The 17,284-nt window shown below is 48.1% G+C and overlaps 1 protein-coding gene and 1 long non-coding RNA gene across 2 annotated transcripts in view; one reads left to right on the top strand and one right to left on the bottom strand.

Annotated features, from left to right (window-relative positions):
- Positions 1 to 17,284, top strand: part of TMEM178B (transmembrane protein 178B) — a 305,165-nt gene that overhangs the window by 236,322 nt on the left and 51,559 nt on the right. The gene's annotated exons all lie outside the window — the stretch shown is intronic.
- On the bottom strand, positions 4,531 to 11,202 carry LOC120601212 (uncharacterized). The gene is made up of 4 exons (XR_005652392.1): positions 11,021 to 11,202; positions 8,892 to 8,990; positions 8,308 to 8,552; positions 4,531 to 6,389 (listed from the first exon to the last, which is right to left on the bottom strand). It is a non-coding gene; the product is annotated as an uncharacterized LOC120601212 (long non-coding RNA).

The raw sequence follows: 17,284 nt of genomic DNA, 5'->3' as shown, positions 1-17,284 counted from the left end.
GCTCCCTCCTCATACCTGCGTTTGCTTACACCACTGTCAACCTCAGAGGGGTCCTCAGGAAGAGAAGCTATATTTAGCAGACCCCTTTGTAATAAAGGGGAAACGTTAAGCCTGCACATATTCACCCCCGTTTTTGTCACCCCGTGGCATGGACTCCCTCTGCCCGCCCACTGCCTCCTGCCGCATTTCCCTGTGGCCTGACATTTGCCTCCCATCGCCACATGGCTCACCCACACGGTTCCATTTCTGGGCCTCTCGTCCACCCACTCCTGCTCTGTCTTCTGTGACACAGCCCAGAGCTCCTGCCAGTTCTCTCCTCCCCACCATGGCCATCCTCACGGCCACTCCTCAGTCCAGGAAGCCCAGTCCGCACTCTCTGGCCACCTGCTTTTGACAGGCCTTCTTCCCCTTACCTGTCGTTGCTTGCTGAAGTCACCAAGCCACACACCCTTTTGGCTTGTTGTCAGCTGACTCTTCGGGATGTATGCTTTTATGGTTGGAAGGTTGTGTCCGTTGAGGTTTTCTGGTACATTTAGATGATTTATATGAGCTATTTCTGCCAGCGAGGCAGCTTTCCTTACTCAGATACTACTATTTCAGCTGAAGTGTCTATCAGGTCGCCATACCAGTTCCTGGAGAGCAGCAGGAAGCAGCTCGGTGTGACTTTGGTTCCTTTGGACCTGGTACAATGCTGGGCTCATAGTAGATACTCACTAGAGCTGGCCCTGAATCGTATCCAGCATGATGTCTGAATAATCAGGCTTTGACTGGGGACGTCTGCCTGAGATAGGTGAAAAGCATGTCTCTCTGCTTGAGAAAGGGTGTCACTAATGCGACCACTTGGTTTGCTGGGAGCACAACTGAACTGACTAAAGACCGAGCTGCTTTTCTCTAGATGAAAAATGTTCTTGTCATTTCAATTGATGAACGCCAAATTCTTCTAAACAACAAGGATGCAGATCCATTATTTCTTCCTCCTGAGTTGCCGTGCTCACTCCCTAAGCCTCTTCCTGCCAACCAGAAGGACTCTAGTGTCACACCGGAAAACCGATCCCAGAGATGGCTGGGGAGTTAGTGTCAAAGGATGGAGTGACAGGTGCAGGCTGGCGTCGGCTCTCCCCTCCAGCCACGCCAGCGTGGAAGGGCGGAAGTTTCCACACGCCCAGCTCCACCACTGCACTTTCGATGTTGCTGGAAATTTTATACACAGCGTGAGACTGATTTAGGTAGGAGTTTACCCACAAACAGATAGTGGGTAAAATGAAATACCCTGGGTTCTTAGGAGTTCTGTTCAGATTTGCAAATGTTTTCATGGGTACAGCCATTACAGAAAACAGTATGGAGGTTCCCCAAACAATTAAAAATAGAACTACCTCGTGACCCAGTAACCCCACTTCTGAGTATATAGCCAAAGGATATGAAATCAGTATCTACATTCTAATGTTTATTTGAGCATTATTCACAACAGTGAAGATATGGAAACAACCTAAACGTCTGTTGAAAGATGAATGGATAAAGGAAATGTGATATGTATATATATTTTAGATATATAAATATGGGGTGTGTGTGTGTGTATGTGTGTGTGTGTATTTAAATAGATAAATATGGTGTATATATTTATATTCACATATATTTCCCTTTTTTAAGGCTGAATAATATTCCATTGTGTGTATATAATAGGAAATCCTGCCATTTGTGACAACATGAATGAATCCGGAGGGCATTATGCTAAGTGAAATAAGTTAGAGGCAGAAAGACAAATACTGTGTGATCTCACTTATATGGAAATCTAAAAATGTCACACTCATAAAAACAGAGAATAGGATGGTGGTTACTGTGGGTTGGTGGGGCGAAGGGGTCTGGGGAGATGTCGATCAGGTGATACAAATTGTCGTTCACGCAAGATAAAGAAGTTCTGGAGACCTAATGTAAAACAGTGAGACTATAATTAGCCGTCTTATTTTGTATTCTTGAAATTTGCTAAAAGGGTAGGTATTAAGTGTTCTCACCACGAGCAAACAAAGGGTGATGTGAGGCGATGGGTATGTTCATTACCTTGACCGTGGTATTTCGTGATGTATATGTACATCAGCTCATAAGGTCATGTACCTTAAATAGGTAAAATTTTGAATTTTCAAGTATGGCTCAAAGTAGAAAAAATGAAAAGATGATAAGTAGAATAGCAGCCAAAGTATTTACTAGTACTAATTTGTATGCTGATTCTTGGATATCTTCTATACATTAAATCTTTCCTTCCAAAAAAAAAAAAAAATGCTCAGAATTGTAGAATGGAAGATGGTATAGATATACCATTTCTGCAGACATGGCCACATCAGTGTCCTGGGACAGTCTAGGAGCAGGCCTTGGTGCCTTATCCTGGCAGCAGCAAAGGTTCACTGGAGCTAGCTGGGTTCCAAAGTCCAGCTGAGTCTGGCATAATGTCACCATGCTTTGATCAGCAGGGTCTAGGGACTGGGTCTTCTCGAGTTTCTTCACTCTGGCAGAAAGAAACTCTTTACTCTCAACTCCGCAATCAGTAAGAGGCATGCTAGCAAGTTTATCACTTTTTCCTGGTACCACTACTCTCATGAGGTCCAGGGTATGAGTAGAAACTTCACAGTAAAAAACGTGTAGCTCCTCTGGGCTCTCTGTCAATTACATGGATAACGTACAACATAAAGCGGGGAAGTGTCTGTTGTCTGTTACCAGCTTGCTGTAACGAGGAAGTCACATCCGCCGGCCTGATAGCCCCTTCTGGACCCATGGAGTGGTCTCTCTAGTAAATTGGTTTTGAACCTGGGTTATATCCAGGCCTGGACTTCATTTATACAGCCTAATGGAAAAAGGAAGGCGCATCTGCACACAACGTAATATAGTGTAGAAAAAGAAACAGTAGTGGGAGCCATTAGGTGTTCACCACTTAGAGTCCGGGGTGATTGGTGAGTGTGGGAGGCCCTACTGTTCCTAGGATCTTAAGATCTCTGATTAGCCAATAACAACACACTAGCATACTAATCACACCAGCTGTCACGAGGCAGCACCGTGTTGTCAAAGTCATCAATAGAGTGACAATCCCCTTTACTCTCAAAACCGTCCTCGATCACTGTCAAAGACACTGTTGGGAGGTGTCTAAATGAATCTGAATAGAGAAAATTATGTGGGGTCTACAGTTTTACCAGAAACCTTTGGGTATGAGTAGGGAGTCTTGCGGAGACTTTGGGGAGAAAGGATGTTACCAGCGGGGAGACTGGCATGAGCACCTCAGTGATCTGCCTGGAATCTCAAGATAAGAATGAGAGATTCTCTTTTTCCTTTAAAAAATACGGCTGCTGTAGAAACTGAGCAGCATCTGACAGGAGGCAGCCTTCAGGGACCAAGTGTGTGGCTGGGAGACAGTTCGTTCTCAGCCCAAGCAGTTACTACTAAGGAACATTTTAGCTTCTCACCTAGAAATACTTCAAGCACTAAAATCCATTTCCTTTCAAGATAAAATTTCCTTCCAAAAAAGGAGAGAAAATCGTTTAGGCTTAAAGGAGAGAATGAGGGAGGGCAGGCCAAAACTGATTTAAAGGGTAAATCATCGCTTCTTTCTCTGTAAACTTCTTCCCTTCTTTCCTGGATTTTGGGGGCAATACTCCTTCTTTTGAGTCAGAAAGTGGTTACCTGTTATGCTTTATCACATGCGCTGTGGGATTCTAAGCCCCAGATGCATACTTCACTGCTATGAAGCAGCTTTGGTGATTTCTGTTCTCAAGTGACAAATTGTCATTTATTTGTGTTTTCATGCACTATATCCTATTCCACAAAAGAACTTTACTGTGGTTTTGGAGGGATCAGCTCTCACTCAGAGCCAAGTGATTTTTACTTGTTGGGGAAATCAGAATTGTCTGCCTCTTCTGTCTGTCTCCGAGGGGCCAGCGTCATCCCGGCTCTTATGGGGGATGGCAAGTATCCTAGTAGCATTTTCGGGGCACACCTTACATTCTGCAGTTGGACTTACCTTTGCATTTGGTTCAAAGCCAGACATTCTAAGCTGCCTGGTCCATCCTGAGATGACATACAGTTGGAATTTTTATGTATAGCTTGACATTGAGAGTAGGGATCATAATTTTCCAACTATGACCTTTCGGTCTCAATCCCATGCTACCCATAACCTTTCTAATGGGCAGATTTCTTTGAAAGAAAATTTATGCTCCTGTGTGCAGGGACTCTCAAATGAATTACATACACAGTGAACTCAGCCTTGGCCAGCGTCCGAGCATTGATTTTGTTTGTAAGAGCAAACAAACATTTAGGGAGAATACAAACAATACGCAGCAGGAATCAGAGAAAGAAAGGGTCGCTCTGGTTGGAAAAATTGGGAAGAATTTTAAAAAGAAGACGGCATCTGGGCTTGACTCTCCTGGTGGATGGGATTTGATGGATGGAAAAGGAGGACAAAGAAAGTTCAGATGGCGGGACTAGCAAGAGGAAAGGCACAAAGAGGCTGCATGGCAGGGCCCAGCACCGAGCAGGAAGCAGGAAGCAGGAAGCAGGAAGCTGGAAGCAGGAAGCTGGAAGCTGGAAACAGGAAGCAGGAAGCAGAGCCTGGGATGGCTTTGAAGGCCAGGCTGAGGAAGCTTTTTGTCAGTGTGCTTAGTATCTTTCTTTCAACTCCCCACTATGGAACATCTTTATTGCGGTAAAATAATACATAACATAGTATTTACCATTTCAACTATTTTTAAATGTACAGTTTTATAGCATTCAGGACATTCACACTGTTGTACAGCTGTCACCACCATCCATCTCCAGAACTTGTTCATCTTCCCCAACTGAAACTCTGCGCCCAATAAGCACTAAGTCCCCATTCGCTCCTCTCCTGGAAGCTGGTAACCACTGTTCTACTTGCCGTTGCTATGAACTGGCTATTCTAGGTACCCCATATAAGCGCAGTCATACAGTATTTGTCGTTTTGTGGCTGGCCGACTTATTTCCCTTAGCATAATGTCTTTAAGATTCATCAGTTTTGAAGCATGTATCAGAATTTCCTTCCTTTTTAAGACTGAGTAGTAGTCCATTATGTGGATATACCACTTTCAAATCCTGTTATTTTAGGTAAATAACTTGCCGGTTCCGTCCATTTTAGCTGGTACATTTGTGATGCGTTTAAATTCACAATACGTATGATAACTCATTTTCTCCTGTTTGGTAAAGAGAGCTTGTTTCTGGGGACGGATGCTGTCCCAGGCGCTTCAGAAGGCGATTCTCTCTCCCGGGGCCACTCGGTCTTTCTCTTCCTTTCCCCCTCTCTGGCTTTCGGTAACCATGAAACCAAGAATTCCCAAATTCCTCATCTGTCAGTGAATCAGCAGGATATTTACTGAGGGACAACTCTTCATGTAGCAGTCAGGGGGAGTCCAAGGGAGTACAAAGCCCTCGAAACCAGGAGAGAGAATTAACAGAGACATCGTAATTACAGAATCAACACTTTCAACCCAGAGTGCAAAGTGTACTAGACATTCTGATCAAGGAGGAATAAAGGAGCCTGAGGACTTCCAGGAAAAGATGGAAGTTGAAGTGTCGTGAAGGGTCTGTGGGGTGTGGCTAAGAGGTCAGAATGCGGGAAAGAAAGCGTTCCGTCTGCACGATGGGCTCAGCTTAGTTCTCACGCCGCCTCACCCTGTTCCTGGAAACCCCTCCAGACTTAAAGGAGCTACCAGCAGAGTGAGGTCCCCGAGACAGAACCGCCAGAAATCTGCAAAGATGCTCTCGTGCTCTCAAGAAGACCTTCATTTTCTTCCTGCCGGTGTTTGTGCATGTGGCTATCACGGGCCACACACACTTTTCTCTCAATGGGAGCCGTGCTCGAGTTTGGAGAAGGTTAACTAGACAAGTAGATTTCAGTTGTGCAAACCTCCATTTGGGTGAATTCGTACAGAGACATACTTTTTGCCTTAATTTAGGAAGAATTTGTTAGCCTAGAATTTTTCTTTTTTTCTTTTCCTCTTTAGACAAAGTGAAGCTATCACTTTTGGAGTTTACTCTCTAATTTATGTTCTCTTACCTTCTAAAGACTGGGCAAATTGAGAGAAACTCCTCTTTTTGTCTCGATGAACCATCAACAAGCTCCGTTACTTGACCTCTCCTTGACTTGCATTTTGGGGGGGTTTGTTTTAAGATCAACCCCACATCATTTAGTCAAGGCTTTTCCTTTCAGTGACCACAAGAATCATCCTTTGAGCCCTGCAGGTGACCCTGGGAAGGTGCGAAAGAAAGCAGAAGCTGCACGGTCATTGGTCCGCGGCCTGACAGGTGCTAGTCCTGGAACGTTTCTTCCAAGCTTCAGGGATGAACACGCATTGGGCTTGTCCACGAGGAAGTGCGACATGATGGCACACGAAATTAGGCTTTGGGCACAAGAGAGTTTGATTTAGACACGGCCCCCCACATCCTAGCTATGCGGGCCTCATATAAATTAGGGACCCTCCTGTGTACCATGAGAGATGGCCCAGTGAAGTGACTCAGGAGTCAGATATGGGTTTGAATCTCAGCTCTGCCACTTAATGGCCGTGTGGCCTTGGGCAAGACGTCTGCGTTTTCTGAGCCTCAGTTTCCGGATCAGTAATAATAACTGCAAGAGTTGTTCAGGAGATTATAAATTATAAAATGCCTCACCCTCCACTATGTGTGATAACAAAAGCCAAACCATGGCCCCTGTGTAGGATAATGACATCCGTGGCTCCCGCATCCCACGCATGCTTGTTTTCCACGAACACCAGCATTAATGTAGATTTACGGTATTTTGAGCAAATTCTGTCGTTTTTCATTTTTCATCTATGCCTTGTTCATTTACATGTTCTCAGATTCTCAGATACAGATGGAGTGAATTGCATGATTCTATATATATATATATATATATATATATATATATATATATATATATATATATATATATATATATATATATATATATATACCTGTTTTTCTCCTTAGCCATATCTTACCTCGATCCTTCTCTACCTCTCTACTCTGAATTTCCTCTAGTGTGCTAGCCCATTTTTAAGTTCTTGTTCCATATTTTAAATACATGCTCCCTACAAATTCTGTACCAACCTGTGATACCTTTGACCTTTCATTATCTTAAAGCTTCTCTCTGTTTACCCACAATCCCCTGTTGCTCCTCACGCCTAACAGGTCCCCCTCACTCCCTATCGACTAAGCCACCGCCACCACCGCCGACTTATTTGCACCTAATCATTCTGATTCCAGTTCCTTAGTTTGATTAGGTTTCCAAAGAAACCTGGCCACCGAACCACTCCAGAAGAATCCACAGATGGAATTCCACACACGCGACACAATTACTAAGAGCCTAACCGCACTCGCATACAGCCTTGCACGGCTTCCAGAATGTCAGTGTTTTGACCTTCTAACAAGCTCAGAGTGCGAGCAAGGCTGCTTTGTTATTCCCATTTTAGGAAGAGCAAACCGAGGCCCAGAGACAGTCAGAGGTTTCCCCGGGGCCCTCTATCCGTCTGTGGTGGCCCCAGAGCCAGACCTGTGACTTCTCGTCCGGTGCTTGGTCCACAGTGCCCTGCCCTCCCTCCTCAGTAAACAGTAAACAGTGAGCCAGCACTGTGTGTTTACTCCACTTATTTGTACATATGGCTTTCTGGATCACCGAATGGGAGAAAAGGACAGGGTGGGGGTTGGGAATGGGTTGGAACCGGAGAGCTATAATTAATTCTGTCTCCCACACAAACCACTGAAATACCACGTATAATAAACAGCATCACCCGCAAAATGCCATGATTACACAGCATTGCTTCCTAGTCAGGAGGGAAGGGAGTGGGGTGGCGCTAATTAACAGGTGGAGATGGAATATTTACAACATACTATTATTGGTAATAGAATTATCTTCACCCTCCTAATCTTAATGGCGATGCAGGGGTTCTCCCAGCTATGTGTCTGCCGGTGCCCTGGGAAATAGGATGAAGTGAGAGGCATGGGGGCCTCTTCTGGTCTTGATCCCCCTCCTTCTAGAGAGGGGGAGTGGAGAGCGAGGCAGAAGCGAGGGTGGAGGAAGGGCTCGTCATTATCAGGAGAGGGGCATCTTTGCCAGCAGCCCTCACCTGTTCCTCATCCCGAGTTATTCCTGGTCGTCTTGTATGCCTCATCTTCCAGGAATTTGCTGCCCACATTCCAGAGGAAGGGGACAGAGAATCTGTTACAAAGGTCAGAAGAGGCAAAAGCCCCAGCACTTTTCCCCACTAACGCCTCGCTCCGGCCCCGCCACCCTCCAGCCCGTTTCCCAGAGCCATCCCGTACCTGTTCAGCTGCTCTCCTGCTGTGGCAGGCCTGGTCCTGCTGCCTTCGGGGTCTCAAAGGCCTTGAGAGCCAGTGTGACGTGGCTCAGCTGGCCCGGGCCTCTCACGTGAAGGAGAAGAAAACAGCCTCAGAAAGATGAAGTGACAGAGCTGGGGCTGGGAAAGGTTTAGCCACCTCACAGGCCGATCACTGCCTTCTGCTCGTCATCACATCTGCGTCTGGTCAGAGGCAAGAGGCCACTCCAACTGTGGCCGTAAAGAAAAGTAGAGTGGGATGTTAGGGTACAGAATATTTTTTTTAACACTGACAGTCGGCACAGTGACCACTTAGCCATCTCCTTGAAGTCTGTATGATACTGAGAGAAGAATCATAGAGAAGGTCACTACTGCAGAGTGAAAATGAGAGAGGACATGATAATGGAGCTGGGGGAAAAAACACTGCGTCACTGCAATTCAGGCATCGTTGAAATCCGTCCACCAATTCCGTGTGGAGACGTTAACACTCTAAGACATTCGTGATTATTGTCATTCAGGGGAGAAAAAGACAGAGCCAAGAGGACAAAGTGTCATCAAAATTGGACTTACTTTTTTTGTGTGCCATGAGCATCACTGAGTAGATGTCGGGGTGCTCTCACCGTTACTGCCACCATCACCCCAGGAATACCATGTGTCACCGTCCCTTCCCTGGAGGTTAAGGGTTGCAAGAAAGGTGAACTTCAATTGGTACTTTAAGTAATGGGATCATGGAAGTTTTCGCTCCAAAATCATGGTGATTAACTGTTTCTTTCATCTTCTTTCCCCAGAAATAGCTCAGTGAGGAAAAAAAGTTAACTAAGCATGACCTTGGGAGAAGATAACTTTTGGACTGTCCTTAACACAGTCCTGAGGGCATTTACACCGTGAAGGTCCTTCTGTTGGGCAGATCAGTCCAGGGGTAACATCGCTTCTCTGATTCTGACCCCACCTCCCCACCCCCCGCCAGCCAGGACAGACAGACCTTAGACGGAGCTGGTGGTCTCACTGTGGTGGTCTCCAACACAGAGTGAGCTGTGTTCCGCATTTTCCCTGCAGTATGCTGATTTGGAACCCAGAACACATTTTCTGGTAGAAACCATGCTCTAAACAGTAGGCAGCTTTTCAAGCCAGTGAGTAAGAGCCTGCTTAGCTTGTCTGTAACTGAGCCGGGAGTGGGGAGCCCGGCTTCTAGTTTCAGCTCTGTCACTAGCTGCCAGAGTGACCACGGGCAAGTCATTTAATCACCGCCCCTGATATTCTCACCTGAAAGCCGATGATCTCTCTGTATTGAATACTATGGAATTTAATCACTTCACAGATCCTTCCACGAGAGGCTGCATTTCACTTCCTAGTGTGCGATGCCGGGAAGGCATCTCTCCTACCCAGTCGGGGGCGGAAGTCGGGTTGTTCTGCCCACCCCGCCTTCCTGCAACTCTTGGAGAGGCGGGGACTCGAAGGAGAGCTGGACCATCACACTGGCCTTGGGCAGCAGCGGGAATGGGAAGGAGCCCAGCTCTGGCTATCCCGGAAGCCAAGCCAGGGCTGTCTCCTGGGTCAAGAGATCAGAGGGGAGGAGGCTGTATGTGGGGGGTCACTTAAGGTGAGGGGAAAGGGGTACCCCGGTGTACAGGTGAACTCTCTAACATGCTGGGGACTCAGGAGGCTTGGGTCAGGGCTAGGGTGGTACCAAAGACTGACTCTAGGGTATTCAAGGCCTTTGCTTGACTTTCACAGTCCAGAACTCTGTAGCTATGCTTAGAGTCTAACCAGAGGGTAAATTTTAGCTCTGGATCCCAGTTTTGCAAAAGAGGCCTCTTCACACTTGTTGCTTCTGAAAAATCTTTGCCAAATAGATGCATTGAGGATGAGGGTAGCCCGATTTTGCTGTGTTGCTTGGGGAGCAGCTGTGACCCAGTCCCCATGCCAGGGAGTCTGGGAAGCACCCCACGTTGGTGCCGGAGCTGACATCCGGGAAGCTGCCCTGGCCGGCCGGCCCTCCCCCACTGCTCTGCTCCCGTGTCCTCTGCTTTCTCTACCCATCCTCCCCGTCACAGCGGGTTTCTCTGTCTCCAAGGCTTGGAGCCTCAGAAACCAATGCGGGCTTCTCACCAGGCCATCTGCAAGAGCACGTGAGAGGCAAATTAGACTGTTAGGCGGGGAGCAGAAAATGTGATTCGCTAGAATGGTTCAATGGAGAAGCCCATGCTTTCTAGAAGCTGCACAGGGCTTCAGGGAGCCGTGTTCTAATGGTCTCTGGTGTGAGCGCCCTGAGCTGGCGGGCGAGGCAGGTGGCTATTGTCCAGCCCTCTCAGTGTACAGATGAGGAAGCTGAGACCCAGAAGGGTGAACTGACCCCTCCGGGATCACAAAGCTGGGAGGCGGCAGAGGCAGGACGACGACTTCACCCCTCGGCATTGTCGCAGCTCCTTCCACATTTCCAGAGAAGGGGCATTGAGGAGAGATGCTCAAAAGGGCGTTTTTATCAGTAGGAGAGCGCGCCATCTCCCCAGTCATCCCGAATTAGAAAGCATCAAGCTGTATAATCAGTGTTCTCTGAATATGCGAACAGCACAGATTCAGTACCTGTTTGCATTTTTAGCTTTTCTTTTTTAATTTTGGAAAGGTTTCACATCCATGCAAATTCCGACCAGATTTCTCTCTCCAGTCCTGATTTCCGCCCCCGTTTTCTTGCGTCTTACCTTCAGGTGCCTGCCATGCATCCCCACCAGGTCTTGCCTTTATCGCAAACTCAGCACGGGCCAGTTCAAGTGCTTTCCTCCTAAGACCTGGACTTTGGCTGCAGCCATCCAACTGGATCCCTGGACCTCAGGCTGTCCCTGACCTGGGCAGTACGGCACTTGACTGCCAGAATAAGCATTTGGGGAAGGCAGTGGGGCATCTAGTATGTGGTGAAGTCACATTTTGATATATTAGCTGATGTATAGTCAGAGCAGACTCATGACGAGAATTCAGGCCTTCTGACTCCTGTGTCTAGTTTCTGGTAATGAAACATTTGCTGTATTCAGAGATGTCCTAGGAATGTAACCTGTCCTTAACTGGGTTTGCTAATTACCCCTGGGCCACTGCCCAAATGGCCAGTTTCATACCTTTTCTCTAAGTTTGTGTCTTTGCCATTTCTTGAAAGATGGTTTATAGATGTCATTTTTCTTAGTTGCCTTCACTTGACATTGAACTACATTAAAGGGAGAATCAGATGACTTCCAGATGCCAGATCAAGGGCTTATCTACATTTCTGTGAATTCGTTTCTTCCTTCTCCTGGCCCCAGAGAGCTTCTGTTTTTCTTGCTTTTTAAAGTTATGTCCAACTTTGGGTTTAGGATTTTCCTTGGCCCTTCTTTCCTTGCTGTGTTTAAAAAATAAGCGCACAGGTATTCTCCATTCGAAAAGAAAACTCAGTGGGTAACAAAAACACATATTCAGAAAATGTAAAAACAGTGAGTCTCTGATATGTCAAACTCTGTGTTGGGTTCTGGGAACGCAAGATGGATATAAGCTGGTATCTGTTCCCAAGGAGTTCATGGTCAAGTAGAAGAGCAGGCACGGACGCAGACGATTATACCCTGATGTTACAAGTGCAATAGGCCATCGTGCGCCCACTGGCAGGGGTTGTGGTGGCAGCAGCCACCCTGACACCTGGGAGTTCAAAAGTTTCAGACTAAGCTTGGTAGAGTTCACTGCTTATACTTTTTATCTTTCTTGTATCTAATCACCAGATGATGAGAATAAAGATGTGTACAAATTAAGACAGAGTTTCAGAAGTACAGAGAAGTTTCTATCTCTTCTCCCTCTCCTTCCTTTAGTTCACTCTACCCTGTGCTTCCCGAAGCCCTCACCCCTGGCTTATTCTCCCAAATGCACCTGAATCGCACTGACTGCCTCAGCTCGGGCCCCGAGATGTACATGTCGCCTTGGCGTGGATCAGTTTTGCCCTTCCTTTTCCAAAACTGTCTCACCTTTTCTAGAACTTCCTTTCTCCCATTCCTACCCATTCCCAGAATAGTCTCTTTTACTCATACTCTTATTTAAGGCAGCCAGCAGCTTTCCTCTGGAGGTAAGCCTTTCACACGATGCTGAAAGCAGGTATCTATGTTCCTTTGTAAAGTGAGGGCTACTGTCACACTGTCCTGAAGAAGGCCCAGACAGCTCGTCCTGGGTGGAGGCCCGGAGTGGTGGTCAAGGAGGGCTTCAGGGGACGATAGCCTTTGAGCTGGGCCTGGAGGTGTGATCGGTAGACAGGGAAGGTATTCAGGGCACAGTGTGGAAGGACGTGGTGTGTCACGTCATTGCCTCTGGCCTATCCTCTCTGCCCCCAACTTAAATGGTGCCCAGTTGTCCTAATGTCCTATTTTTCTTCTCTTTTACTCTCCAAAACTTTCTCCGAAGGCCCCAGGACCTCCTCCCGAAGCACTGTTGGGGGAACACGAACGAGAGCCAGTGACCATTAATGACCCAAGTCTCAAGTGGCTGATCGATTACCCGCGGTAGCTATAGACTGCAGGCCCACCACACCCTATTCTGTTCAGTGCCAAAGAACACTTTTCAGTAAGTTAAGGACGACTCTTAGACAAAATAGAATAAACACGTTTCAGAAATTTATCCAACTCATTAATGAGGGAACCAGTGAGATGGTACAGCTGGTTCAAAGACCATTAAAGAACAGGCGTTTGTATGTCTTATAGGGAAAAAGTATCTAAAATATGCTAGAATAAGAATTAAGACTCCTAGCCTAGATACAGACCGGTTCAGGGGTCACAGGGTGAAAACAGTAAGCACTGGGCTTGTCTTTTCTCCAGGCCAGAAACCATTTATAACTCTGCAGGACAATATTCACGCATTAGTGTTGCTAGAATCATTTGCTTTGCTATCGGTTTTCCACCCTGACAGAGCTGTAAATATCCTAATCAATAGTCATAGCACGTGGAGCCAAGGTGTGGACCCCCGAGGAGTCAGACAACTTCAGGCAGCCAGCTAGACCCTCCCCACTCTGCAGCCAAAGGCCCCGCAGTAACGTTTGCTGGGACCATTTTTTTCTAACACTAGGAAGAGTCGCCCTGGGAATTTCCACGTGGTAGTTTTGCCCTTTTTTTTTTTTTCCTTATTTAATAACAACAGTGAACGCTTAGTGTCTTCAGTGTGTGTGCCGGGCATTGTGCTGTGCGTGGCAGTCACCAGGAGCTAAGGCCTAGCAGTTTCTCGCCACCGCCAGGCACTACGAGGAAGGGTTAAAAAGAGCGGTACAGATGATAGTATTAAAGTTCTGGGGAGAGAGGGATCCATCCTGGCTGGGAAGGGCAAGAGGCTTGTGGAGGAAGCTCCGAACGCCTGCGGGCTTAGCTAGCCCGGTTTTCCCCTCGTCTGGCGCGTGGGCATGTGCCTGTCTGCGGGCGTGGGCGTGGGCGCCCTTCTTGGCATGCTCTGCGGAGCTGGGAGTCAGGGCTCTTCAGAGACTCATCTCCTCCTCCCCTCCCCGCTCCTGTCATTACTGCCGACATTTCACCCTCGCTTTGGGAGCTGCATCGTGGGAGGGATCAAGTGTCGTGCTCCGTGACTGCGCTGCCATGCCGCCGGCGGCCCAGGATCGAGCGCGTCGCTGGTCCGTGCACAGGCGGAACCGAGCGCGGGGGGAAGGGGAGAGATGGAAAGGCAGGAGGAAAGTGAATTTCCCAGCAGTTGCCTGGAGACAGGTGGACAGATGTGGAGTGAGCTAAGACGGACAGACTAGAAGAGACACATGTCACAACCTGGGCTGGATCGGGTCTGTAATTATCCGAGCTCCAACCAACCTGTTATTACAGGCACTTAGCCGTGCCAAGGAGAGAGAGGCCCCGGACAGCCGAAGCACTCAGAGCCCGAGCGTTGACAGCAGCTGTAAATTGCGAGGGGGGCGGGGAGGGCTCTGGGTTATAAGCGAGAAAGACGAGAGCAGAGAAACAAGGATACTTCCTTTCCTTTGTTTTTCCTCAACTCCCCGTGAAGGAACCTACTGCCTTTGGCAGAGCTCTGTCCAGTGCTGTTTCGTTTAACCATACGGAGGCAGGTCACAAACAAAGCAGAGGAACGTGGGCAGTTTTTCCCCTGCTCCTGCTATAAATTGCATCTGCCTAGATGTGCGGCTGTTCGAAAGACCGGCCAGAATGCCCGTGTACAGGTACCTACCAGCCGGGGTGTGTCCAGGCCGGCGTTGTCCAATAGATACATCATCTGAGCCAAGTATGTAATTGTTCATTTTCTAGTTGCCACATTAAAAAAAAAAGTCCAAATTCAAACAGGTGAAATTGATTTTAATATTTTATTTAACTCGAGGCATCCAAAATATTATCACTTCAATATATAATCAAAATAAGAAATATTAGTGAGGTAATGTGCACCCTTTGTACTTGACAGCACATCTCCGTTTGGGCTACTCATGTTCAAGTTCAGCAGCCGCATTTGGTTCATGGATACTGCGCTGGACAGTACAGGCCCAGCCAGGACAATCTAGGTGTTTGGAACTTGTAACACGAGGACCATGGTTACGTTGGTCTTTATAATTGGCTTTAAAACCAATTTTAAGCATGTATACATAGAATTCTGATATATGCTGACACATGGATGGACCTTGCAGACATTATGCTAAATGAAATAAACCAGACACAAGAGAACAGATGTTGAATAATCCCATTTAAATGAGGTCCCGAGAGTAATCAAATCCGCAGACAGAAAGTGGAATAGTGGTTGCCAGGGGCTCAGGGAGAGGTAAAGGGGAGTGGCCATTTAACAGATGTGGAGGTTCGGTTTGGGATGATGAGAAAGGCCTGGGGGTGGAGAGTCATGATGGTCACATAACTGTGAATGTACTTAATGCCACTGAACTGTACACTTAAAATGGCTCAAATGGTCAATGTTACGTATATTTTACCGCAACAAAAAAAGAAAGGTATGCCTGGGCTGGCCTGCTGTTCTCAGGAGAGGAGGAGGGACATATGGTGCAGAGAGAAGCCCCAGCTGGCCCCAGGCACATGAATGAGGACAGCAGAACCGCCTAGCTGAGCCCAGCCCAGATTAGAGCTGACATCCAGCCCATAATTCTTTTTTTAAACAAACAAAAAAAAAATGCATAAATGCTTCAAAAGTCCATATGTTCTGAAATATATGACATTATATAGGCTCCTTTTCTTTGCTTTAAAAAGTTAAACTACTTTTTAAAGTCAGATATTTCTTATAGGGTGAGAAGGACATCCGGACATGTGTCCCTCCACCTGCATCTGTTGCATCTGTGTGTCCTGTAGCCCAGCAGAATGGTGTGGGGGTGACTACGACCATGGGGGAGAGGAGGCAGAGGTCACCTGGTTCCCACAGGTGGAGGAAACACTGGCCTTCTCTTGGCCAAGGCTCACCTCCTGGGGAGCATTGGGGTAAATCTTTCTGGAAAACCACCCTTCGGTATGTGTAATACCCATCCCAACTCCCTTCAATGCACTCGATTGCTAATTACAGAGCTTAGAGCTGGAGAGACCCCTCTCCCACCGCAGGTGACCAAACTGAGACTTAAAGGGATGGAGGACTTGCACAAGCTCACAGAGCTAAACAGCTAATCAGTGGTAGAGTCACAACCGGAACCCGACTGTACTGATGGCAAGTCCAGTGAGGGGTGTAGGTTGCTGAGAAATACTGGGAAATCGCTGTCCTGATGGAGAGAGAAGGGAGTGGAGGGGAGAGACGGGAGGCGAACATGTGCACAAGCCCCACCGACGGAGCTGGCGGAGTCACCACACATCACCCGCTCGTCTCCAGGTCATCCGCAACCTCCTCTCCAGCCCTTACACGCCCTCACCTTCAGCTTCTGTATGTGAACCACATACCTGTCCCAAACACCTGCATGTGCCCGCGTCTCTCACTTAGCCGAGGAGGTGGCACCAGGCACCTACAACAGTTGAACTCTCACCTCACAGGACCCATTCGATGTCACCTCCTCCATGAAGCTTCCTCGCTCCTTCCCAGGCAGAGCAGATCCCCTTCTCCTCTGACTCCAAAGTGTGGCTTGTCGCGCTCCACACAGTAGGTTTTACACGTCGTCGAGGCCACATACATGCCATCCTGTGTGTGGGGACACGTCGGAGGTGCCAGCAGACCCTGTTCCCCTGTGTGTCCCCACAGGGTCTCACACTGGGCTTAGGACAGAGCAGGCTGTCCCTGTGTATTTGCTGAATGATGAATGAAAAGCCTAGCTGGCCTGAGATGGCTTCCAACTTAGGTGATGGTGTGAAGAGAGGGGCAGAGATGAAGGGGAGAGAAGGACATTCATGCGCGTGACCAGCCCCAGTGACCAGCCCCAGCACACAGTGTCTGGATGTCTGGAGACGGTGCCGTGAAGGAGGTGACTCCTGACTACTGCTGACGAGTGCCCCTCAGACCTGCTTCATCTCTGGGTCTCGTCCTCGCACACATCAGGTCTGGAGGCCATGGCCTGCCGCCGGCGGGAGCCACACCACAGCCCCTGGGGAGCCTGCCGTGCAGAGCAGCCATTAGGCACGCAGAGCTCCTCCTGCCCTCGGTAGGCAGAGGCCACTCACCGAACGAGCCAGCAGTGGGAGCGGGCCTCCGTTTGACCCTCCGCTCATTCCTGTTTTACGCCCGCCTGGCTGTGTGCGAACACCCCAGAGGCGAACCTGCGGGCTGTTCAAGGCCGAAGCAAGATGCAGTGGGAAAGCTGTCACACTGCCTGGGAGGCCGGCAGCGGCTCCAGTGACCTGGCCGTGTGCTGTGACAAGAGCGTGGGTTTCATGTCCCAGGGAGCTCCTCTCGGCTACTGTGTGATCCTGGAGACTGGCTTTACCCTTCTTTTCTGTATTAAATGGACACAGTCGGGCTGTCTTGTGGTTTCACCGGATTACGAGTCAGGGGCCTTTTCCAGTGCCGGGCGCAGTGTAGGTGCCTGTAGCAGATTTAGTAGGAGCGTCGGC

Source organism: Pteropus medius, unplaced genomic scaffold (genome assembly GCF_902729225.1).
Source record: "Pteropus medius unplaced genomic scaffold, Ma_sr-lr_union100, whole genome shotgun sequence".
In the NCBI taxonomy this organism is placed as follows: Eukaryota; Metazoa; Chordata; class Mammalia; order Chiroptera; family Pteropodidae; genus Pteropus; species Pteropus medius.
Note: the sequence above shows the minus strand (reverse complement) of the source record. Positions and strands in the feature narration are given on the sequence as shown.